Consider the following 22,063-nt stretch of genomic DNA (forward strand, 5'->3'; position numbering starts at 1 on the left):
CCGGGATTCTCCAGGCAAGAACACTGGAGTGGGTTGCCATTTCCTTCTCCAAGACAGTATGCTAGTCAGGAAGTAATCAAATGGCCCTTTTTGCCTGAGGTTTTTAGATGCCATCAAAAGTTTCTTGATCATGTAAATCCTATCATTTTCTTTGCTGACAAGATTAGAACTAGCAACCTGCTTTCCCATATCAACAGATACAGTTACTGTTTCAGACAACTTGCCCCTGGGAACAAATTCAAGCTAAGGAAGAGGTTTCTCACACACTGCTGCCAAGTAGTTATTGAGTAAATTTTTTTTGAATTTGCAGTCTGTCTGCATATGCAAGTATTACCTAATATTTCTGCCAATTCCCTGAGGTTATTCTCTCCAGCATCACCAACTAATAGGTGCTGCTGTGTTATAGGGCTTCCCAGGTAGCACTAGTGGTAAAGAAAGTGAAAGTGAAAGTCACTGTCATGTCTGACTCTTTGTGATCCCATGGACAATACAGTCCGTGGAATTCTTCAGGCCAGAATACTGGAGTGGATAGCCTTTCCCTTCTCCAGGGGATGTTCCCAAACCAGGGATCAAACCCAGGTCTCCTGCATTGCAGGCAGATTCTTTACCAAGTGGTAAAGAACTTACCTGCAATGCAGGAGACATAAGGGACCTGGGTTTGATCTCTGGGGCAGGAAGATCCCCTGGAGGAGGAAATGGCACCCCACTCCAGTATTCTTGCCTGGACAATCCCATGGATAAAGGAGCCTGGAGGGTTATGGTTCATGGCCTCAAAGAATCAGACATAGCTGAAGCAACTAAGCAAGCTGTGTTATAGGATGTCCAGTCTTTTAGCAGTTTCCAGACAAATGTCACTCACACCCAGGCATTTTGTAACTCCAGAAATACCAATTAGGCCCTATCATGGATTCAGTTCAGTTCAGTTCAGTTCAGTCGCTCAGTCGTGTTCGACTCTTTGCGACCCCATGAATCACAGCACACCAGGCCTCCCTGTCCATCACCAACTCCCGGAGTTCACTCAAACTCATGTCCATAGAGTCGGTGATGCCATCCAGCCATCTCACTCTCGGTCGTCCCCATCTCCTCCTGCCCCCAATCCCTCCTAGCATCAGACTCTTTTCCAGTGAGTCAACTCATCGCATGAGGTGGCCAAAGTATTGGAGTTTCAGCTTTAGCATCAGTCCTTCCAATGAACACCCAGGATTGATCTCCTTTAGAATGAACTGTTTGGATCTCCTTGCAGTCCGAGGAACTCTGAAGAGTCTTCTCCAGCACCACAGTTCAAAGCATCAATTCTTCGGCGATCAGCTTTCTTCACAGTCCAACTTTCACATCCATATATGGCCACTGGAAAAACCATAGCCTTGATTAGATGGACCTTGGTTGGCAAAGTAATGTCTCTGCTTTTTAATATGCTGTCTAGGTTGGTCATAACTTTCCTTCCAAGGAGTAAGCGTCTTTTAATTTCATGGATGCAATCAGCATCTGCAGTGATTTTGGAGCCCCAAAAAATAAAGTCTGAGACTGTTTCCACAGTTTCCCCATCTATTTCCCAAGAAGTGATGGGACCAGATGCCATGATCTTCATTGTCTGAATGTTGAGCTTCAAGCCAAAATTTCACTCTCCTCTTTCACTTTCATCAAGAGGCCTTTGAGTTCCTCTTCACTTTCTGCCATAAGGGTGGTGTCATCTGCATATCTGAGGTTATTGATATTTCTCCCGGCAATCTTGATTCCAGCTTGTGCTTCTTCCAGCCCAGCGTTCCTCATGATGTACTCTGCATAGAAGTTAAATAAGCAGGGTGACAATATACAGCCTTGACGTACTCCTTTTCCTATTTGGAACCAGTCTGTTGTTCCATGTCGAGTTCTAACTGTTGCTTCCTGACCTGCATACAGCTTTCTCAAGAGGCAGGTCAGGTGGTCTGGGATTCCCATCTCTTTCAGAATGTTCCACAGTTTATTGTGATCCACACAGTCAAAGTCTTTGGCATAGTCAATGAAGCAGAAATAGATGTTTTTCTGGAATTCTCTTGCTGTTTCAGTGATCCAGTGGATGTTGGCAATTTGATCTCTGGTTCCTCTGCCTTTTCTAAAACCTGCTTGAACATCTAGACGTTCACAGTTCACATATTGCTGAAGCCTGACTTAGAGATTATGTTCTATTAATTCCTAGTGAGTGAGTGAGGTCACTCAGTTATCTCCAACTCTTTGAGACCCCATGGACTGTAGCCTGACAGGCTCCTCTGTCCATGGGATTTTCCAGACAAGAATAGTGGAGTGGGTTGCCATTTCCTTCTCAAATTAATTCCTAAGTGATTCCTTAATACCCACCACCCATTCTCCCTACCTCTTCTGCCCTGGAAAGCTCTGAACACTTTCCCCCTGTTATCTGCAGAATTGCTGCTACTGTTTAATCACTAAGTCCAACTAGCCCACTAGGCTTCTCTGTCCGTGGGATTTTCCAGGCAAGAATACTGGAGTGGGTAGCCATTCCCTTCTCCAGGAGATCTTCCCGACCCGGGGATGAAACCTGTGTCTCCTGCATTACAGGTAGATTCTTTACCACTGAGTCACAAGGGAAGCCCCATCTGCAGAATTGTCCTTTATACAGATCTTGGAAACTTATTTTATTTTGAAAAATAATTTTAACCAAGCATCTTCTCAATAATGGTGGGTCTCACCCTATAACAGTACCTGTACAGGCTACTATGAAAATAAAGATCCTCCAGCTCATGGTAAAAAGTGAAGAGATTCCATGATGAGAGTGTCTGACCATCTCTGTGTGAAGTGGAACCATATGGCTCTTTTTTTTTCCCAATATTAAATTTTTTCTTTGGCTGCAGCTCTTAGCTGTGGCACTCTGGATTTTGGATCTTCACTGTGGCATGTGGATTCTTTGGTTTTGGCATACAAACTCTTAGTTGAGGCATATGGGATATAGTTCCTTGACCAGGGATCAAACTTGGGCCCCCTGTATTAGGAGCACAGAGTCTTAGCCACTGGACCACTGGGAAAGTCCCACGACTCTTTTATGAAAGACTGGATTACACAGATATAGGGGTCTTACAGAGACTTACAATCCAGTCTTTGGGGGTAACAAGCATCTCTTTCACTGGTTTGCCACAGCATCTGTAGCTCCCATCACTGTATTAAATAAATAAATAAATTGGTTTAGTTGCTAAGTCGTGTCTGACTCTTGCAACCCCATGGACTATAGCCCACCAGCGTCCTCTGTCCATGGGATTCTCCAGGCAAGAATATTGGAGTGGATTGCCATTTCCTTCTCCAAATACACTGGGGATATATATATACCCCTCTCAGAGTGTTTAAACATGTTATTGGAAAAGATCAGACTGTCGAGACATTGGTGCAAATTGTCTTAGCTGCCCCTTTGGAAAGATGGGAGAAGAGACTGAGAAAGGACACCAGAAAATACAGGGTTGATTACATTATGGAAGGATTGGGAGAGAGTAATATAGTTACCTGAAAATTGAACTATTCATGGTAAAATGGGCAATAATGGGGCAGCTCAGTAAGGAATGACTCTATTAGCTTGGGCTCTTTAGATCATAAGAAACAGACACCCAAATCAAGCTAATTTAAGAAGGGAATAAAAATGACATGTATTGGTTCACTTATCGGGGATGGATGCTGGGGCAATTCCCATGTCTGAGAAGTAAGCTGCAGGAATCCATTCTGAGGGCAGAGGGGCTCCCAGACACCAGGACTCACCACCTCTTTTTCCATCACCCATTCCTGCTTTTTTCCTTCTTGGTTTTATCCCCGGCACAGTAGAGAAGCTGGCTTAGAGGAGCCCTGGCCTTAGGTCCAGAGACAGAGAGGACGTCTCTCTGTTCCCAGATGAATTTCAAATAGGGCTCTGGTTGGCCTTGAGTGGGTCACATGACCATTACTGCATCCTGGGGCGGGGGAGGGGAGAAGCCCCACCAGAATAATAATGAGAAAAAAGAAAGGGAACAATTACCCAAAGAAAAGGAGTGCTGTAATCTAAAGAAGGGGGATGAGGAAGTATGGTAAGCAGACAAAACAATCCATAGCTGTCACCAGCCTCCCAGGTGACCCGAGATGGCCTGAGAGCAGGAGGTGCCCAGAAAGATGGAGTGCTGACAGTGATGCAGCAAAGGATATACCCAAACCTTCGAGCACAGCCCTCCTTGGCTACAAATAACACTAAAAATTTCTGAGAACAGAAAGCAACCACTAAAAGGCAGATGATACCGAGCTGAGAGCAACATAAAATCCTAAGGAGAGAAATAAACAAATTACGTATCCTAAAAGAGAAATGTCTCTTAGACATCACAGAACGGTATGATGGCTCCGTTCATCTTAGCGTCTTTCAACTTCCCCAATAAAGGCAATCAATAGATGAATTTTGAATCCATGAATGACTTCATATTTCATATTTTCAGGTATAGCTTTCAAAGATGGATTACCTCAACCACTTCCATCAGGAATGTGAACCAGGAGATATAATTTGGAAAAGTCGGTCCTTGTCTCACAGCAGATTTGCACCTTCTGGGTACCTACCAAACTAATAACAAAACTTCAAATGCTATATTTTCTGAATGTTTTAGAAATTGCAAAGCACTGGGAAAAATTATCTTTTAAAGCACTCTGATCTTTAATTATTTTAATCATACCATAGATGGGTAGCTCTCCTTCTCTTTTCTTTTTATGACTATTCTCAAGCCCCAAATCATTCCAAGATAAAATTGCAGGAAAATGCACTAACATTTTCACCTTGTGAAAATTCTCATAGAAACTCATCAGTATGAGAAGGATGGATCCAAACGCCATGAAAGCAGTTGCTTTGTGGAGTCCCAGGGGGTATAAATGCATAAACATAAGCCTTCTGGTGTTTGGGAGTCACAGCAGCCAATATAAATAAATCATCTGTACAACAGTAACTTGAAAAAAATACAAATGCAGATAGGAAAACGAAAAAAATTTCTTTTGCCAAAATGTTTCTCAAACAGTTGAGAAGGAAGACAAGGGGATAGATAATAGATTGGATAGTTTTAAGAGGCCATGAAGGTGAAAGTATTAGTCACTCAGTTGTGTCCGACTCTTTGAGACACCATGGATTGTAGCTCCTCCAGGCTTCTCTATTGGATTCTTCAGGCAAGAATACTGAAGTGGGTAGCCATTCCCTTCTCCAGGGGATCTTCGCAACCCCAGGAATGGAACCTAGGTCTCCCGAATTGTGGGCAGATTCTTTACCATCTGAGTCACCAGGGAAGTCCCAAGAATATTGGAGTGGGTAGCCATTCCCTTCTCCAGGGGATCTTTAAGAAATCTTAGTAATAATTTAAGTACACTTTTTGAAATGTCAGAATATTTACCACAGAAAGCCTCTGTGGTAAATTTACACAATCCATGTTGATTATTTGCCTGCCATTAAAATTCACACACACACACAATTTTTCAGGCCAGGTCTTTGTAAAATTTCCTCTTGAGAAGACTTACTTAATGGAAAACAACATTTAATTATTGGGATTATTTTATCCAGTCTATGGAAACCAGACAAAAACTCAACTTTTTGGTGCAGACATACTTCTGGAGTCATGCCCTCAACTTTGGATGGAACGGCATTGACACAGTTCTATCCACAAATCTGAAATACCACCTAGGTGACAGTGTTGAATGAGCTGACTGCCTTTGACAGCCATCTCAGAAGCTGAGTGGGCGTCCCTAATGGCTCAGATGGTAAAGAATCTGCCTGAAATGCAGAACACCTGGGTTCCGTCCCTGGGTCGGGAAGATCCCCTGGAGAAGGGAATGGCTACCTATTACAGTATTCTGGAGAATACTGGAGAATTCTGGAGAATTCCATGGACAGAGGAGTCTGGTGGATTACAATCCATGGGGTCACAAGAAAGTCGGACACAACTGAGCGACTAAACACTTTCACTTTCAGAAGTAACACAGATACCGTATCTGTGATTTAAAAGTGAGATCACAGCTGTATTTTCCAGTTTGGAAGAGAAGTAGGAGAGTAGCAACATGGATCCAGGAAAAGAGGATCCACAGAAGCTAAGAGGACATGTTAACTTCTGATTCTAAAGGGGTACAGATCTGAGACCTCCCTGGTTGTCCAGTGGTTAAGAATCTACCATCCAATGCAGAAGATTCATGTTCGATCCCTGGTTGGGGAACTAGGATCCCACATGCCACATGTGGCCACTAAGACTCAATACAACCAAATCAATAAATAGGCACAGGTCAAATGATTTTTTCTTTCCCTCGTTCTTTCCTCTCTTCCATCTCACAAATTACCTGCTTGTGGACCTTAGACAAGTTGTTTTTTTTTTTTTAATTCATGTAAAATACCAGGAAGTTCCCCGCCTTTGAATCCTAGAGCAATTAACCAATTTGACAGAAGGCTAGGATTTGACTTACTCCAAAACCATCTGGAAAATCATCAGTGTCCTGACACAGCTATCTCTACTGCCTTATGAGAAAATGAGATGTGGTAACCGAACGACCTTTGGTTAAGCGGTTGATCCATTTCCAAAATATTATCCTCATAGCTTAAGAATGGAGAAGGCAATGGCAAGCCACTCCAGTACTCTTGCCTAGAAAATCCCATGGATGGAGGAGCCTGGTAGGCTGAGTCCATGGGGTCATTCAGTCGGACATGACTGAGAGACCTCGCTTTCACTTTTCACTTTCACGCATTGGAGAAGGAAATGGCAACCCACTCCAGTGTTCTTGCCTGGAGAATCCCAGGGACAGGGGAACCTGGTGGGCTGCCGTCTATGGGGTCGCACAGAGTCGGACATGACTGAAGCGACTTAGCAGCAGCAGCAGCTTAAGAAACCATTAAGAATAAGTCCTGCAAGTCCTGCTTGAATTGAATGTCAGGGATACAAAAGCCACATGCATCCTTCTCTTTGAGGATTAATCCATGTGGCACATATACTTTTTCTTGTCTTCTTAACTCATAGAGAACTGCAATGTTAGAACTGGTTGTAAAGGGTGTGTTCCTGAAGAATCCATGCAGAAGAACAAGAAGCTGAAGGGTCAGAAGAATTAGATACTGTCGGGGTGTTTCAGAGTCAAATTGCTTTTTTTCCCCCTGTGATTCTCTTAGCTCTGAAAGTCAGTTTTGTTTTTTAACTCAGTTTTAATCCAGTTACTTCTTTCTTTGTTCAAATGGACTCTTGGCTAGGGTAATCAGGAGCCTTAATTTCTTTCCAACATTACCTCATGTTTTAAAAGCATCTTTAAAATCTCGATGTCTTAGAAGATCTGCATGAACATCAAAATGTCTCTGTTTCTATCTTGCGAATCTGGTAACAATGAGTCTTGATCACTGCTCTTACAATGATCAATATAGTCAGCAGAAGCAAAACCCAAATGCTTGACCAAGTGTTTCTAATAACATGAAAAGTCACAGGACAGCAAATCAGCATGTTCCTTGAAATAACGGCCATACTTTGCACTTGGAAAGCATACTTAGTGCCTGCTTTTATTAACGAGATTTCTGATTATACATGAGTGCTCATTTTAACAAGTAAAAGCATAGTGAACACACGCTATAAAAGTATAGTAAACATTAACAATCTCTCTCCTCACCACCTTCATCCCCACTCCCCAGCCAGCACTCCCCACTCCTACTTTCAAGTCAGCACTTTGAATGCCAATCAAGTTAAGGGCACATGAATACCTGCAAGCATCCTTTAGTAGCAGGCTGGAACTCAGGGAAGACAGGAAGTAATCTCAGGGGTCCCTTTTCTTCTATAAATGGAAAACTTGGGATAGATGTCACCAGACATACCATGGGGTTGTGCTCCAGAAAAAGGATCCTTCCTCTATGGATTAAGTATTGGGATGTGCTTGCAAGTAGGAAAAAATAACTTTGCCCTTGGGTACCAAAAGGGTGAGCATAGATGCTAACTGTTCCCAGGTTTTTGGGACCATTATCTGCTAGCACCTGATAACCTTGTGAGAAATTGAGTAGAAGTCTCACCACCCCAACTCCAAGGAGGAGCAGCCCTTGACTTAGCCCACTTGCTGCCACTGACGCTAAGTAAGACACAGGGACCACATATCCAAGCTTTCTGCTTGTGCCTCTAGAATAACTTACCTTAAAAGCTTCTTTGTGTTTATCCCTTTGTGCATATTTGTAACCCTGTGTAGATGTTGCCATTGATGTTGTGTGTATCAATGTGTGTATATATGCATTCTCCGTATATATACAGTATATGTGTGTGATACACATAACACATATTTGAAGGGTTTTTATTAATTTTTATTGGAGGATAGTTGCTTTACCACAATGTTTTTGCTGTACAGCCGCCGCCAAGTCGCCTCAGTGGTGTCCGACTCTGTGTGACCTCATAGACAGCAGCCAACCAGGCTCCGCCGTCCCTAGGATTCTCCAGGCAAGAACACTGGAGTGGGTTGCCATTTCCTTCTCCAGTGTGTGAAAGTGAAAAGTGGAAGTGAAGTCGCTCAGTCGTGTCCGACTCCTAGCGACCCCATGGACTGCAGTCCACCAGGCTCCTCCGTCCATGCGATTTTCTAGGCAAGAGTACTGGAGTGGCTTGCCATTGCCTTCTCCGCTGCTGTACAGCAAGGTGAATCAATTACATGTATATGTATAGCCCCTCTTTTTTAGGTTTCCTTCCCATTTAAGTCACCAAGGGGCATTGAGTGGAGTTCCCTGTGCTATACAGTACGTTCTTCTTAATCATCTATTTTATACACGTGCATGCTCAGTCTTGTTCACGTCTTTGCAACCCTGTGGACTATAGCCCGCTAGTCTCCTCTGTCTATGAGATTTCCCAGGCAAGAAGAATGGTAGTGGTTTAGTCACTAAGTCGCGTCCAATGCTTGTGACCCCATGTACTGTAGCCTGCCAGGCTCCTCTGTCCATGGGATTTTCCAGGCACAAATACTGGAGTGGGTTGCCATTTCCTTCTCCAGTGTGTGAAAGTGAAAAGTGGAAGTGAAGTCGCTCAGTCGTGTCCGACTCCTAGCGACCCCATGGACTGCAGTCCACCAGGCTCCTCCGTCCATGCGATTTTCTAGGCAAGAGTACTGGAGTGGCTTGCCATTGCCTTCTCCGCTGCTGTACAGCAAGGTGAATCAATTACATGTATATGTATAGCCCCTCTTTTTTAGGTTTCCTTCCCATTTAAGTCACCAAGGGGCATTGAGTGGAGTTCCCTGTGCTATACAGTACGTTCTTCTTAATCATCTATTTTATACACGTGCATGCTCAGTCTTGTTCACGTCTTTGCAACCCTGTGGACTATAGCCCGCTAGTCTCCTCTGTCTATGAGATTTCCCAGGCAAGAAGAATGGTAGTGGTTTAGTCACTAAGTCGCGTCCAATGCTTGTGACCCCATGTACTGTAGCCTGCCAGGCTCCTCTGTCCATGGGATTTTCCAGGCACAAATACTGGAATGGGTTGCCATTTCCTTTTCCAGGGGACCTACCCGACCCAGGAATCGAACCCGCATCCCCTGCATCTCCTGCTTTGGCAGACGGATTCTTTACTACTAAGCCACCTGGGAAGCCTATTTTATGCATAGTAATGTATATATGTCAATGTCAATCTCCCAATTCATCCCATCCCCCTCCTCCTCTTGGTAATAAAGGGATTTTGCGGGGGAGTGGGCTTTTGTTTTGGGCTGCAACTTACAGGATCTTTGTTCCCCAATCAGGGATTGAACCCAGGCACCAAATCCTAAGCACTGGACACAAGGGAATTCCTGAAAAGGGGTTTTTAATATTATCAAAATGAAAAAGGAAATGGAATCCTACAAGACACATTATTCTACATTTTTAAATTTAATTCTCCAATTAATATTGAGGAAATTAAGGGCCAGAAAAGTTAAATGATTACAGTCCAGCACTAGGAACCATTTAGCGACTGAGCAGAATTGAGATCTCCACGTCTTTGTCTCCTACGCCACCCGCCCCTGATGCTACCCTCAACAACACAGGCCTTGCCTGAGTTGGGATTGGTAGGTGTGAGACCCTTGCTGATGCACCGCTGCGCTCTTTCTGCTCCTCCACAGAAGAGCAATTCATCCCAGATCCTGCAGAGCTGAAGCATCAGACAAGGCAAGTCTTGCTTTTTGTTCCTGTCTAAGAAAGGGCAACCCACTCCAGTATTCTTGCCTGGAGAATCTTCATGGACAGAGGAGCCTGGTGGGCTGCAGTCCATAGGATCACAAAGAGTCAAACATGACTGAGTGACTAAGCATCCGTTCTGTTCCGTTCAGTCGCTCAGTCGTGTCCGACTCTTTGCGACCCCGTGGACTGTAGCCTACCAGGCTTCTCCGTCCATGGGATTCTCCAGGCAAGAATACTGGAGTGGGTTACCATTTCCTTCTCCAGGGGATCTTCCCGACCCAGGGATCAAACCCGGGTCTCCTGCATTGGAGGCAGATGCTTTAACCTCTGAGCCACCAGGGAAGCCCACAGCACAAGAAATGGACAAGGCCCAGCGAGTGACCCCTGAGCCTGAAAGTGGCAGGTATCCCAGAGGCAGGGTAAATAAGTGACACAGAGAGATCAACTCTAAAATTTCTGTCCTCGCTAATCCTTGTCACAAAGGCTATTTGTATCTGATATATATTTATCTTGGTGGAAGGTGGCAGTTTTTTTTAATGCACCTCAAACATGAGGACAATAAATTTGTCCATTTTTGACACGGTGCTATTTTTCAGTTTAAGGGAGTGTTTTCTAAGTGCCTGTCTTGTTATTCTGTTATTTAGATGAAAGTTCTAGGGACAATTGTCAGGTATTACCTGGTTGTTCCCGAGTTATATCATTTAAAAAAAAAAAATCAGTAATCTAGTAAGTAAAATGTTCCGAGTTCTGTGAGTCATTCTAGCAAATTAATCAAACCCAAGGAAGGGGCTGTGAGAACCTTTGATCTACAGCCCGTTGGTCAGAAGCCCAAGTGACAACCTGGGCTTGAAGTGGGTGTCTGAACTGGACGGGGAGACAGGCTTGTAAGACTGAGTCCTAAACCTGTGGGATGTGACACTGTCTCCGAGTCGCCCCCACACATATGGAGGTTGGTTCCAGGACCCTCTGGGATACCAAATTCTGAGGATACTCAAATCCCTGATATAAAATGGCACAGTATAGCAGGTCCTTTGTATCTGCAGATGCAGAACCCGCAGACTGGAAGGACCAACTGTAGTGTTAGAATTGGGTTGAATTGTAGGACACTCTAGTGGAGTCAGAGAATTACTTGGACATATGGAACCACCCCTCTGCCCTCTACAAACACACACATGTATGTTGGAAATTCATTCCGGAACTTTAAGCTGTATAACTCTCCGGAGGGAGAAATTACGTCCAGACCCTCCATGGAGAATTGTTGGATGGAAGACTGGACCCTGCTAATAGGTTGACTCCCAACAGAGCTGGTCTTTAACCCAACCATCCAAGAACTCTCATACCTGCTCTTTTCCCTTCTTCTCCGTACCTGACAATCAGCATCCTCTTGGGGAACTTGCTGTTGTCCCTCCAGTGGAAGAGTAGATAGGACCTGTTTATCTTCACTGAAATGTGAGCAAGGCAGAGTTGGCCAATCCTTATGGCTTCATCACCACTGGATGGGACATTGGCCCCACCAAGCTACTGGGGGAATCTCTTGAGAATTTTCCCCACTTAGCTACCACCATGCGGCATATCTAATACGCAGTAAGGTTCAGTGTGCTTAATATATGCTGGCTCATGAACTAATTATCTGTTATTTCTGTCTCTGGTCAATACAGAGCTTTTACTCCAGGGTTCTCCACATAACTGTGGGCATTGTGTACCTTGTTGGTAATTAGATTATGCCCTAGGGAGCTGTGGCTGAAAGTAAGCCTGTCCCAAATGCCATGTTTCAGAGTCCTAAGTAGAAAAAGCCATAATTGGCTGCCTCCTTAAAAACCAAGAGAATGGTGGCTTATCTGCCCTGAGAAGGATATGCAAGATGGACACAAGCCAAAAATTGTTGCTGTAGGGAAATGAGATGTTTAAATGACGGGGTAAACCCTGTGAATGTAAAAACCAGGAGTAAGGCTCTCATCAACGCTTATGCAAATACTCTCGGGGAAAGCAGGCTACCACGGATGATGGGTCTGCCAGGATGCTGCAAAAGTTTGAAGATAATCACCTGTGACACTCGGGCTTTTCTTGGGACACAGTTTTAAACAACTGACCTTATTTCTGAGCTGAGCGGATGCCAAAATTCAGTTTCTGCTCAGTTGGAACCAAATTCATTCCTAGCCATCTCTCAAGTGAGTTGGCAATAGTGGCTTTGCATTCTTTGTCCTACTTATGCAGAATTAATTTGGGGTCATTTTGAAGTCTTTCTCCTCTGGGCTGGGAAACGGGGGAGGGAAGCAGCACGTGGCCTTCTGGGCCCACGTTAACCTTTTGTGTGTCTGCTTTGCTTTCCACTTCTTGCCAAGGCCTGTTCATGTAGCAAGGTGAGCAATTAGGGTTGGCATCAATTCCAAAGCATCTGTTGAGTCATCACCATAGGTTGGGTACCCTGTTGATGCTGGAGTGACTGGCCTGGGGGAGGAGTATGGTTTACTAAGAAAGTGATGGAGGAAGAACGCGGGCTCTGGCATCAGACTCTGGCTTCTAGCCCTGGCTCCCCTACAGACCAGCACGGAGAACTTGACAATGCATACACACAGCACATCCCCTCTGTAATCAAGCAGGACCCAGGGGGTCTTCCCAAGACAGGCCTTCCCCCGTATCCTCTGCATTAGCTCCTCTCTGAAGTACCTAGATAACAGTATTTGATGAGAATTTCCTGAGTTGTTTTGCAAATGTGAAACCACCCTGCCATCACCACCATCAAATAGAAGAAGTACTTGATGACCTTGAACACATATCCCTAGGCCTCCTAAAGCCTAAGGACTGAAACCATTAACCCCTGTGACACCATCCTGCTGTCTCACCATCAGCCAATCACAGAATTGCGCACGAGCTGATCAGGTACCCTGAGGCCTCTCCCTACCCCACCTGCCATTTTAAGATGTGTTGATGAAACCCCTTCCAGGAGTGAGATGCTTTTCAGGGCATGAGCCATTGATCCCCTTGCATGACATTGCAATAAACCTTTTTCTGCTCCAAACTCTGACCTTTCAGTTTGTTTGGCCTCACTGTGTGTTGGGTATACAACATTAACACCACCACTGCAAAATGGGGTCATAATCCCAAATTTGAGAAAATTGTATTTGTTTGGACTGCAAGGAGGTCAAGCCAGTCCATTCTAAAGGAGATCAATCCTGGGTGTTCATTGGAAGGACTTATGCTAAAGCTGAAACTCCAGTACTTTGGCCACCTCATGCGACGAGTTGACTCACTGGAAAAGACTCTGATGCTGGGAGGGATTGGGGGCGGGAGAAGACGGGGACAACAGAGAATGAGATGGCTGGATGGCATCACCGACTCGATGGACATGAGTTTGAGTGAGCTCCGGGAGTTGGTGATGGACAGGGAGGCCTGGCGTGCTGTGATTCATGGGGTCGCAAAGAGTTGGACATGACTGAGCAACTGAACTGAACTGAAACAAATTTAAATCACATATATCTCTAAAATAGCCTAAAACATACAGAGTACTCTCAAATGCAACTTATATAAAATAAGTTATATATTCTTTGACAATGTATCCTTTATCCCTTATCTCTAGAAGTGGACAGTTGAGAAAGGGAATAATCCTCACACAGTGGAAGCAAGTACAGAGAATTGCAGAGGGCAGGTGACCAGCTTCACATCACTGAACAGTCGAAGGAAAGAAGGCACACGTTTTACAATGTACATTAAAGGAAATAAGTGCTGTGAGCAATGAGAAAGCACATCACAATTCCTGCCTAGGGATTTTCCCCCATCATATATCATCCAAGCTTCAGTACTCATATAATTAGAAAATGCAGGGTGTTTTGCTCTCACTGTGGTGAGCGTGCCTAATTAATTCCACTGCATTCCAGTCAGATCACATGCAATCAACATATAAATTAAAAGCTGTTTGAATCTCTGAGATGAGGTGCAACGTGTGACTTTTCTACTTGAAGAAACAATAACGCTGCTACTCTACTAAACAACCGACAGAAGAAAAGCTTTTTTCCGCCCACCCTTACGGACTGTAAAATCAAAAAGACTGGGAAAATCATCTCCAAAGTTTGACTGAGGTATAGTCTGATTTATTAATGAAATCAGGCCCAGTAGTTATAATAATGTATATATGTTTATGTCATAGTGAAGCATATGTGTAAATAATGTGTATGCGTGTGTATGTAATAGTGACAAGTGGCTTTAGTGGTAAAGAAGTGAAAGTCGCTCAGTCGTGTCCGACTCTTTGTGACCCCATGGACTATAGCCCGCCAGGCTCCCCTGTCCATGGGATTCTCCAGGCAAAATACTGGAGTGGGTTGCCATTTCCTTCTCCAGAACCTGCCCACAAATGCAGTAGACATCAGAGACCCAGGTTCAATCCCTGGGTCAGGAAGATCCCCTGGAGGAGGACATGCCAAGTTACTGCAGTAACTTGTCAGTAATTACTTGCCAGTAATTCTCGCCTGGAGAATCCCATGGCCAGAGGAGCCTGACAGGCTACAGACCATGGGGTCACAAAGAGTCAGTCACGACTGAAGCAACTTAGCAGCAGCAGCAGTATATGTAATAATGTGTGTGTTCATGTAGGTACATGTAATAGTATAATTCATGTATGTATACATAAAATTATAATAACAACTATCCTCAAGGGGCAATCTATAAACTCTGCAGTATAACTTTTTGCACATGTGAAGTCCTTTTAGGACAGGGACCCTCTTAAATATAAAACCAGGACATGTAAAACCCATCCATGGGTTTTCAGAGCTCCAGTAAACAGGGGACATGGGAGTGAAACTGAACTATGTAAGGCACTTACTGTCCTCCAGAAGCATTTCTGGTTTTCTGACTTGAAGATGTAGATATTTGCAGCCTTTTAATTCCAGGCTGCCTTAGTCTTGTCTCCTATGTTGGGGCACCCACCATATGAATAAGCCCTGTTTCATTCAAGAGCAACAGCCTCTGACAGGCCACCTCCTCATCTCTCATCTGATGCAAACCAGTTGGCTTATCTCTGCGTGACATCAACACCTTGAAATGTGCACAGATGGACCAGAACTTCCAAAATGTCCATTAGAAGCTAATTCACTCTCAATTTAATACAGTCTCTCTTTGAAAACCAGTTTTTGGTCAATGAAATGCTTGAGCAAACGATCATGTGATCACATTCTTTCCATATCTGCTAACACAGCTTGATGATTTTAATTCATGATCATTTTTAACTGTTTCATGAAGACATGATTTTTTTCCCCCTAAAGCATTTATGATGCCAGGATTGCAAATAAAAATGTATCCTTCCAGGCAGCTTTGGCATGCCATTCATTTTTTTTTCCCTTCCAAGGTGAGCTCATGTTGGCTGTGGTTTCAGAGTATCATTGATACACTGTCCCCTTGTAATTAATTTATTTATTTATTTTTGGTAGCAGCAGGTCTTCATCAATGCACACACGCTTTCTCTAGTTGCAGAGCACAGGCTCTAGGCACTTGGGCTCTGTAGCTATGGTACATGGGCTTGGTTGCTCCACGGCTTGTGGAATCTTCCTTGTCCAGGGAAGGAGCCTGTGTCCCCTGCATTGACAGCTGGATTCCTAACCACCGGACCACAAGGGCAGTCCCACGGTGTTCCCTTTTTAGGGACAGACTGTAAGAATGGGTTAGCATAAGAACGGCCATCTTAGAGGCCGGAAAAACCATTTTTACTGAGTATGTGACTTGAGGGAAGAAGAACTAGATAAAACCTGGGAGACAAGTTAATCTTAAGTACCAGGAAGGCAAGTTAATCTTAAACACCAAGGATGTGGGCGGCTTCGACACTGAAAATTAGGTAAACAGGTCTGATAAACTTATCTCCTTAAGACCCCAGGAGAGAGATAGGCACAGCTCTGTGTGTGTGTAATAAAAAAATTCCTGTGAGTTAGGTAATTTAGAAATATCATGATTTGAAAATGCTATATAACCCCTTGGCTCTGAGTGCTCGGGGTCCTTGTTGAAACCCGCTGCGTCGGGCGGACACTTGGACCCCAGCTAGCTGGAAATAAACCTCGCTGTGTGTCTTGCATTATTGTGAGTGTCCTCTGTTCCTTTGAGGGAAGGGCGACTCCGGACTCTAACACAGACCAATTGAAGCTGGGAAAAAGTGTGGTCATATGAAAAGAAAACCCCAGTTTTTTTTAATAATTTGGAAGACTTTGTAGAAATCATCTAGGTCTTCTCTGTAAAGCGAGGGGGCTGAATTGAATTTCCTTTGTGTCTCCTCCCTCTTCACCATTCCCTGAGTCTGTCACCCACTCAACTTTGAACTCTTGATGACAATCTCTCAGGATGTCCAAAGCCCCTCACAAGCCCTGGCACACAGTAAGCCCTCATTCCTGGTTTGTTAAGTGAATAAATCATCTTGCCTTTTTTTCATGCTTTATTCTGTTAACTGAGAAAAAATGCACAATGTAAAATTTGAGAGTTATGTTTTATTCAATGGACTTGCTGAGGATTTAAGCCCAGGAAGCAGCCTCTTAGCTCTGAGGGACTGCTCCAAAGAGGTGTGGGGCTGGAGGGTAGCAGGATATATAGTTTTTGTAACAAAGGTCAAGTAGTCAGAAGCTCAGAAGATTACTGTTAATTAAAGACAATCATGCATACTAAGATAATGAATAATTTAGTGCTTTTCTATGTATGGAAAATATGCAAGAGTCTGGGCTCATTGAAATCATTCCTTTGATATGCACCTCAGCTATCTGGGGCCAATATCCTGTGTGGGGGGTGGCGGGTTTCAGGAAGTGTCTGCAGTTGGTTGATGACTTGATGAGTGCAACATCTTTTGTTGACTGATATGGCAGCGACATTTTTCATCCATAATTCTAATACCTTCTGAATATAGTAAAAATCAGACATTGCCTTTAGTGGCTCACAATTCTGTTCTTGAGGATCACAGAAGCTTAAATTTCCCAGCTCATATTTTATTCTATTCTTATAGAGCATGTGTATATACATAAATGACTTCTCAGGGCTGATGCTTGAGATGGATCAGATCCTTAATTCATTCAGGAACTATCTGCAGAATGCCTACTAGGCTCTGGTGTTACAGTGCTGACTCGACACACGTCCTTCTATCAAGGAACTTACAGTACATGAAGGAGACAGACAAGCTAATATAAAATAACATAACTGCTATGGAGGGTAAACACAAGGAGCTGTGAGAACAGAGGAGTGGTTGATCTGGTCTGAAGAATTCAGGGAAGATTTCCCAAAAGAAATATTAAAAAGTTCAACCCTCAAAATTAAATAGAAGTCAGCCAGGTGAAAGTGAGGAGGAGGTAGACAGTGCTGAAGGCAGTGAGAACGACAGGTCGCTGAGCTGGTGTTTAGTTAGATGCAAAATAGGACGCTCAGCTCAGCTCAGTTCAGTTCAGTCGCTCAGTCGTGACCGACTCTGTGCGACCCCATGAATCACAGCACGCCAGGCCTCCCTGTCCATCACCAACTCCCGGAGTTCACTCAAACTCATGTCCATCAAGTCGGTGATGCCATCCAGCCATCTCAGTCTCTGTTGTCCCTGTTTCCTGCCACCCCTAATCCTTCCCAGCATCAGAGTCTTTTCCAGTGAGTCAACTCGTCGCATGAGGTGGCCAAAGTATTGGAGTTTCAGCTTTAGCATCAGTCCTTCTGTTGGACCGACCTAGGCACGGACCAACGCCTGGGTGAGCAACCCTGGGACCCAAGCACCACGCCGACAGATGCAATCAGCAAGAGGATTTTATTGAACGTTTGCGCAAACGGGCCCTCGACACAAAAGCGAGCAGAGGACCGCTAGCAACAGTTACAGACAGGTTTTAAAGCCCAGAATCTACATAATTAGCATATCACACGGGTAGGTACATGATCAGCTCGTTTAAAGGTTAGGGGAATGCAGCTCAGGGACTTTCCTTGCGAAATGTGAGCCTCCGGGGTGGGGCTGTTTTTCTTCCCGCAAGGCGCTTTCCGGTCGCTCAAGTCCCAGGAACTTGTGAAATGTGGGCAAATGTTGGGTTAACATTCACACGGTGGGTGTTTCACTTCCAATGAACACCCAGGATTGATCTCCTTTAGAATGGACTGGTTGGATCTCCTTGCAGTCCAAAGGACTCTCAAGAGTCTTCTCCAACACCACAGTTCAAAAGCATCAATTCTTCGGCAATCAGCTTTCTTCACAGTCCAACTCTCACATCCATACATGACCACGGGAAAAACCATAGCCTTGACTAGACGGACCTTTGTTGGCAAAGTAAGGTCTCTGCTTTTTAATATACTCTCTAGGTTGGTCATAACTTTCTTTCCAAGGAGTAAGCGTCTTTTAATTTCATGGCTGCAATCAGCATCTGCAGTGATTTTGGGGCCCAAAAAATAAAGTCTGACACTGTTTCCACTGTTTCCCCATCTATTTCCCATGAAATGATGGGACCATGCAAATAAAAACTATAATGAGCTATCACTTCACATCAGCCAGAATGGCTATTATTAAAAAAAAAATCCACAAACAATAAATGCTGGAGAGGATGTAGAGACAAGGGAACACTCCTACACTGTTAGTGGGAATGTAACTTGGTACAGCCACTATGGAGAATAGTATGGAGTTTCCTTTAAAAAGTAAAAATAGAGCCTCCACATGACCCTGCAATCCCACCCTGGGCATATATCCAGAGAAAAACATGATCCAAAAGGATGCATGCACGCCAATGTTCACTGCGGCGCTGTTTGCAATAGCCAAGATGTGGAAACAACCTAAATGCCCACTGATAGAAGAATGGATAAAGATGTGGTACATATGTACAATGGAATATTACTCAGCCATTAAAAACAGGGCCATTTGCAGCAACATGGATGGACCTAGATATTGTCATATGAGTGAGGTGAGTCAGACAAAGAAGGAGAAATATCGTATGCTATCCCTTATATGTGGAATCTAAAAAGAAATGATACAGATGAACTTACAAAACAGACTCACAGACTTAGAGAATGAACTTATAGTTGGAAGGGGGAAGGATGGGGAGAAGAGATAGTTAGAGGGTTTGGGATGAGCATGTATACACTGCTATGTTTAAAATGTATAACCAACAAGGACCTACTGTCTAGCACATGGAACTCTGCTCAGTGATATATGGCAGCCTGGATGGGACAGGAGTTTGAGGGAAACTGGATACACGTATATGCATGGCTGAGTCCCTTCATTGCTCACCTGAAACTATCACAATATTGTTAATCGGCTATACCCCAATACAAAATAATAAGTTTAAGTTCTTTAAAAAAGGAGTAAGAGAAGGACTGTAGAAAGAGTGTAAGCAGGGGAGTGATATGATCTAAACTGTATTTTAGAGAGATATTTCTAGTTGCAGTAGGACAACTGGAAAAGGAAAAGATCAGAGGCCAGAAGTATAAGCAGTCTTTTATTTATTTATTTTTTAAATATTTATTTATTTATTTGGCTGTGTCAGGTCTTAGCTATGGCACTCAGGATCTTCGATCTTCATTGTGGCATGTGGGATCTTTAGTTAGGGCATGCAGGATCTCATTCTCTGCATTGGGAGCTCGGAGTCTTAGCCACTGGACCACCAGGGAAATCCTAAGCTGGCTTTTAGAGAGTCGGTGAAGGTCATGATCGTAGCAGCAGACATGAAGAGAATTAGATGGATTCTGGATTCATAGAGAAAGAGAAAGAATGTTTGTATATATGTGCATGTTGGGATTTTGGAGGAAAGAAGTCGTTTAATATTTGCTTGGAGAAATTGGGTGGATGGTGTGTCATTCACTGAAATAAGAAATACCCGGCTAAATAGCAACATGTTGGGAAGGGATGAATTCCGTAGGGTAGTCAAGAGACATCCAAGATGTAGTGCTCAAGAGTCAGTGGATTATGTGGATCTGGATTGCAAGAGACAGTTTTGGGTTAAAACGATAGAGTTGACAGTCGTCAACATATAAATGGGCTTCCCTGAGAGCTCAGTTGCTGAAGAATCTGCCTGCAATGCAGGAGACCCCGGTTCGATTCTTGGGTCGGGAAGATCCCCTGGAGATGGAGTAGGCTACCCATTTCAGTATTCTTGGGCTTCCCTTGTGGCTCAGCTGGTAAAGAATCCGCCTGCCATGAGGGAGACTTGGGTTCGATCCCTGGGTTGGGAAGATCCCCTGGAGAAGGGAAAGGCTCCCCACTCCATTATAAATAGAAACATATAAATAAACATATAAATATATAAACAGTATAAATAGAAACACATAAATAGAAGCTAAAGCCTTTAGAATGCATATCATGGGAGGAGAAGAAGAGAGCCAAGGAAACTTAGGAAATAGCAGTCCTTAAAGGTCATTCCAAGGGAATTCCCTGGTGGTCCAGTGATTAGGACTCTTTTCTTTCAATGCCAAGGGCCCAGGTGAGATCCCTGGTCAGTGAACTAAGATCCCACAAGATATGTGGTGCAACCAAAAGGAAAAAAGATCATTCAAAATACTTAGCTTCCTAAATGGAAGATTGGGGTTAGTAGATATAAGCTATTATATATGGAATGGATAACCAGCAAGGTCCTACTGTATAGCACAAGGAGCTACATTCAGTATCCTATGGTAAGCCATATAGAGAAGAGTATTTTTAAAAAGAATGTATGTATACGTATAACTGAATCACTCTGCTGTACAGGAGAAATTAACACAACATCATAAAATAACTGCAGTTCAATTAAAAAAAGATACTTAGCTTCCTACTTGATGTCACCTGCTCAGTCCCCTTGGCTAAGGGTTAGATTCACTCTAGGTCATAAAGAATCTGACGAGGTACCTTTCATTATGGTCTCAACCAGAAGCTCCACGAAGGACAACGCCGGGCCCAAGGATGTCTCACATAAATTCTGAATTAGTCAAAAGGATTGGCAAGTATTCCTTGGTCATGTGGGTATGGAGTAGAGGAAATATTAGTGTAAAGTATATGGATGCAAAGGCATGTTCCTGAGGTGAATGCAAGCATGTTTTCATAGATTGCACCGAGCACTACAGACATAAGAGGCATATCTGCTAAGTCGCTTCAGTTGTGTCTGACTCTGACCCCATGAACTGTAGCCCACCAGGCTCCTCTGTCCATGGGATTCTCCAGGCAGGGTTGCCATGACCTCCTCCGGGGCATTTTCCCCACCCAGGGATCAAACCCAGGTCTCCCGCATCGCAGGCAGATTCTTTACCGTCTGAGCCACCAGGGAAGCCCAAGAATACTGGAGTGGGTACCTATCCATTCTCCAGGGGATCTTCCCAACCTGGGAATCAAACCGGGGTCTCCTGCATTGTAGGCGAATTATTTACCAACTGAGCTACCAGGGAAGCCCAAGGACATAAGGTACTATAACATAAAAATCCACCTAGGATGTGTGAGTGTGGCATTTGTCTCTAAGATGTTACTGGGGACAGGGCAGAGGCACTACAGTTCTCTGCTTTCACCACCTTCGCAAATCACAGACACAACTTGGAGGAGATGGCAACTGTGATGGCATCAGCAGAGTGACATCTATAAAGAGCTACAACCACAGGGATTTCCCTGGCTGTCCAGCGGTCAGAGCTCTGCACTTCCACTGCAGGGGACACAGGTTCAATTCCTGGTCAGGGAACTAAGATCCTGCAAGCTGCCTGGTGCAGTCGGGGGACAAAAAGTCATCTGTTTAAAAAAAAAAAGAGCTACAACCACAAAAAATTGCTTTCACCCTTGACAATAAACTGAAAGCAAGAGCTTTGGGCATAACTTGAGTCACAGACGTAGGATATCTCGGTGATCACAAAGGCAGGTCTCAGAAGTATTTCTGCAAACAGGGGCAGGCAGAAATCCATAAATAAGCAAATCATCCTTTATTTTATAATGCTGTAAAGCTTTTGGAAGACTGTAGTGATTTTTTATATTGTTTTGTATCATTTCGCACAATCTGAAGTATTCCAGAACTATCTGAGATCC

At 43.9% G+C, this 22,063-nt stretch overlaps 1 protein-coding gene across 1 annotated transcript in view; it reads left to right on the forward strand.

The window, feature by feature from the left end:
• The window catches only part of LOC148774126 (uncharacterized), a 63,747-nt gene that overhangs the window by 33,423 nt on the left and 8,261 nt on the right, over positions 1-22,063 (forward strand). The gene's annotated exons all lie outside the window — the stretch shown is intronic.

Source organism: Moschus berezovskii, chromosome 23 (genome assembly GCF_049115385.1).
Source record: "Moschus berezovskii isolate FMDL1 chromosome 23, NW_MosBer_1.0, whole genome shotgun sequence".
NCBI lineage: Eukaryota > Metazoa > Chordata > Mammalia > Artiodactyla > Moschidae > Moschus > Moschus berezovskii.